Below are 5,286 nucleotides of genomic sequence, written 5' to 3' on the forward strand. Positions count from 1 at the left end.
TTTAAAGAACTAGCGTCAGTACTCTTTGGAATAGGAAAGTCAGAGATGGGACTGCAACTGGGAAAACCATCTATTCTGAGATTTAAGTAAGAGCATACAAATATCCAAAGGTCAAAACACATCTTTCCTTTATATGCCAGATACACAATCATTTTTATTTGTATGAGAGAAAAGGAAATATAGTTGATTAAATTGCTCATAGTCCCTAACACATACAACTGTGTTGTGTTTCTCTCATAGGCAATGTCAGTGATCAAAAGGACTCTGTCAGCAAATTGATTGCGGTCTGACCTCATTCCCTTAATTAACAAATCTACTTTCAATAGAGTACCTCTAATTTCATAGAATTAATTTAAAAAAATAACCTGGTTTGTCTTTCATTCATATTGCTTAAACATCCCTCCCATGCTTTGCTCTCCATTGTTCATTTTGTTTCCTTGTTCTCAAAACCTTGGTTCCAGTGACAAATCACATAATGCACATCTAGTAAAGTCTGTCATAGAAGCACAGTATTAAGGACTATACTTTCCATAGAATTATTTTTGTCAGTGTTTACAGGCGAAGCTTTCCATTTGGGTAACGACAGAGAATTTCTTTGTAATATATGTCAGCTTTCTGTAATCGACCTGAAAAAGTCTAAAGTGAACTTCAAATAGAAAGACACAATACAAAGAAAAGCAAAACAAACTCTTGCAAGAAATTCAAACCAAACAATTATTTTTATCCCATTTAGTCACCTAGCCAATGTGTCACTGTTCTTACATGCTATTACTTTTCAGCCAATCTGTGTGTCTTCTTCTTTCCAGTATCTCAACAGCCTTTTTTCCTGAGCACAGCCTATTCTGAAAATGCTTCCTTTTTTCACCAAGCCACACTTATGACAACAGCTGGCAAATCTTTTCTGCAATACCTTTTGCCAACCTTCAATGTTTTTAAAAATTTTTTATAGAACTATCAGTTCGTTATTACTCACAACTTTCATAGCTATCAAACAAATTTACAAGTGACAGCTATTGCAATATAGTAAGAAGCAAAAGCTCTTGCATTTGAGTAATCCCAGCAGAAATCTATATTTTCTGCATTAATTTTCATGGAATTACTTTTGAATCTACTCCCAACTCACAAGCTTTTTATGCTGTAAATGACACACCAGAGTGCATTGTCTGATATAGATGATCTGTCCATCTATCTACAGATGTACAGACACAGATATGTGTGTGTGTAGATATATATAGATATATGTACATTTATATCCCCTTAGGAATATTTTTGGATGATTTCCCAGAAGATATTTTTAATATAATGATGCTTTAATAGACCTGGATCACTAATATCCAGGTACTTTCATGAACTTAACACTTCATGTGAATAAGAAAGGTAGGAGGGAAAGATACAGCTAGAGTGAGCGATAGAGCGATACAGTGGAGCAAAATGGTTCTGACCAGTAAAAGTTCCATCCAGTCAAAATTTTAAGCATTGCTAAGCTATTGTGACCATTTTCAGAAATAGGTGCTTTGAAAAAATAATAGGGAACTTTCTACTCATAACTTGCTCTGCCCTAATATGAAGGCAGCCTTGGAGGTCCCATGTGTATATTTCACTTATAAACATTCCCCTTCACCACTAAGTCTGAATTAAGAAGATGACACAAACTCGCAGAATCTTTCATTGTCCTTACTTGGTCTGTATAGTCTAAAGGAATAAAAAAAATCTTCCTGTCAGGTGAGTACGTATAAGCAGGGACAAACTAAATTAAATACATCTCTGAAATTACACAGACAAAGCTGCATTCCAATACCTTATTTTCTGCCTTAGATAATTTGTCCCCTTCAAGTTGCCAATTCTTCTTAACATCTGCTCTTAGTATATAAATCTATGGGCTTATTTGCCCCTTTTTTCCTCACATTAAAAACTTTGATTTTAGCATGCTTATGCTAGCACATATTGAATCAAAAGGGCCTGACAAGTTGTGTTACAGATATCTTGTGTACATCTTCCAGTGCCTTTTTCCACTGAAGTCACTTGCTGCCAACAGCATCTCCTGGCAAACAAGAAAGCCAGCAGGTGCTCCTTTTCTGTATTCTGTGCAGAGCACCAGCAGTGAGAGTCTGTACTGCAGCACTCCATATGGATATTAACTGCCCCTTACAGCGTTTACCATTAGTGACATCCTGTACTCCTGAAAGCAAGAATTACAATGACAGATCTCTCCCTCATACAATACGTTCAATGAGTTTTTGAAAGATGTATACATGAATTATACAGAGAGGAGATAAAACTACTCAAGCACAGCCCTTTTCCATCTAACAAGGACATAGAGAGTTGCACTTTGACAAGTGAAGGTCTTAGGAGACATACTGATTTAGGAAAGCACAGCATAACAAGCTTTTTGAACCATTTTGGAAGAAGACCAAGATGGACCATGACTATGCCCACTTAAAAATGACAAGTCACTTACAGGCTTATTTCAGAGAATCTCAGATCACAGTATCTGATCAATGAAGTCTTTTTTGCAAGGCTGTTCTCAATATTCTCTGTAATTTTATATGCCCTTACTGAAACAGGACCTAACTTTGTTTGCAAGGACAAGGCGGTCATGTCACAGTGTCATGTCATGCAAAGGAGAACTCAGGAGCAGAGGAACTAGGAGGCACCAAGACAAACATGTACGCTCAATACTCATAAATATTGATAGTGCTCTCTTCATAGTTCTGGTGTAGAAGCAGTCCTCATCTTTCAACTTAACTTGGAAACTAAAAGTGGTATGAAATTTAACAGTTGTATATCCAACAGGTCTAAAGTCTAAAAGCATGATATCAGATATCCCTGAGTGCTGGCCCACTGTCTTAAGCATTAGTCCATTATCTGTTCAATACATCAATTTGGTTACATGTAGTAAGAAACAGATCTTTACTCCCTATGAATATGCTTCTACACTGACAAACAATCTTTTTGCATATTGATGTTCCTCTCTGAGAAAGAACATCTGAAAGACATAATAAAGAAAAAAAAATCTTATTGACTTGGAAATTTCTCATTTAATTTCCACATTTGAAGAAGATCACCCTGTGAATAATGGGAACTGGTATGACCACACCAATTGAAAGAAAAGCATATTTGTTTCTCTACCTACTTACCTTTTTTGCCTTATATCTTGACTGTGGTACTTGATGCCATGTTTTGATTTTTTAAAGTATTCTTATGTACCCATATATCAAAGGTTTCTATTGTTCTTCCAAACAAATTCCCAGAAACTTCAATGGCAGTTTAAATTAAAGAAAGGAGAACATAGAAGTGCCAGTATGTATAAACATAGAATCACAGAATCATCCAGGTCAGAAGAGACCTTTAAGATCATCAGGTCCAACCGCCAACCTAGAACCATCATAATCATCCCTAGATCATATCCCCAGGTGCCACATTCAGATTCCTCTTCAACACTTCCAGAGATGGTGACTCCACTGCCTCCCCAGGCAATTTATTCCAAAGACTAATCATCATTTCAGTTAAAAAAACCCTTATCTAATATCTAAGCTGAACCTTCCCTGGCTGGCACAACTTGAGGATGTTTCCTCTCACCCTTTCACTTAAGACATGGCAGAAGAGACGAACCCTCACCTCACTACGTAGCCAGCAATAAGATCCCCACCTTGGACCTCCTCTTCTCCAAACTAAAGAATGCCAGTTCCCTCAGCCACTCCTCGTGAGATTTGTGCTCCAGACCCTTCACCAGCTTCATTGCCCTTCTCTGGACTTGCTCCAGTACCTCAGTGTCTTACTTGTAGTGAGGGGGACAAAACTGAACACAGTACTCGAGGCATCGTCTCGTCAATGCCAAGTACAGAGGGAGAATCACTTCCCTAGTCCTGCTGGCCACACTCTTGCTGATACAGTCCAGGATGCCCTTGGCCTTCTTGGCCACCTGAACGCACCGCTGGCTCATATCCAGATAGCTCTCAGCCAGCACCCGCAAGTCCCTTTCTGCTGAGCAACTCTCAAGCCACTCTTCCCCAAGTCTGTAGCACAGCCTGGGATTGTAGCAACCCTCATGCAGGACCCAGAAGGGACTAACTAAATTAAATAGCATAGAACTCCAAGAATAGAAGAGGTTTACAAATTTTGTCTTTACTGACAAGACTAGAGCACAGTAAAAGTTCTGGCAAATACTCTCTCAAAGTGGTGTGGGCTTTCACAGCATGACTACTTTACTCCTCTGTGTGTGTGTTACCAGTTAGAACTGCCTAAAATCAATATTAATAGACAGTGCTAAAGAATTAAGATATTTAGAAGCTGCTGCACATTTACAGCCAAAAGATCATTCCAACTGATTCCCACACTACACTGCTCAGGAGTATATTTAAGACACCATTGTCCTCGAGATAACCATTTTCTGTGGTTATTTTGAATGCACATTGGGATCTCAGCTCTTGGCTCAAAGGCATCTGCATTCTTCCATAATCTCCTGCACAAAGGTTTTTGTGCTTTAAAACAGATGCCAAAGGGACTGTATCATTGTCTCAGGAGGCTGGGCTAGAGAAAGCCAGATCTCTGCAGAGTGCCTGACCTCCTGGTTCTAGGTGTGGAAGCTGTGGCTCTGCTCTTCTGTGAGACTGTGGGGAATGTCTTCCCTGGAGACACTGGTTGGGTAGTGAGTTTTCACAGAGGCTGTCTCCACTGTCAATAACAAGTCAAGCAGGTTCATCATCAAGGGCTGTTTTCATGCATGCCCTTTCCCAGTCTGCAATCCCACATACTAGCAAATAAAGCAAGCCTTCCAAATTAGTAGCAATCTGAACAAGCTAGGTCTCCATTCCTTTCCAATTTAACAAAGGAGAAACTATCCATCTGCTTCAGATAAACATGTCACATCTATATGAGGCAGATGGATGCTGGCTGTACAGAAGAAAAAAGGGTCAAATACTGCCAGACCATGGACTAGAAAGTCTTTTGATACAGCCAAAAGGGAGAGTTCTTTTTGAGATGAGTCAGTATCATATTATTGTTCTTATCGTGGATTTGTCACTTGCAATTAGTGGCATTTATTGAGCTCCTTACAGTAAAATTGTCTAATGCAAATGAAAATTTATCTTCAGGATGGCAGAGGAACCTGGTCATAACAAGTTTTAGGAACTGCCAAATAGTGCAGAGCAGTCACATCATTTTCCCTCCTCCCACCACATCATAGTTTACATTAAGTGGCAAATCTGGGTTCCCAACAAGTTTTTACCTACATCTCCAGTTTCACCATAATAAGTCTAGATCTGCTTTTTCAAGATTTTTTTCACA

The sequence above is a fragment of the Acanthisitta chloris genome, unplaced genomic scaffold, assembly GCF_000695815.1.
Source record: "Acanthisitta chloris isolate BGI_N310 unplaced genomic scaffold, ASM69581v1 scaffold4334, whole genome shotgun sequence".
Lineage (NCBI taxonomy): Eukaryota > Metazoa > Chordata > Aves > Passeriformes > Acanthisittidae > Acanthisitta > Acanthisitta chloris.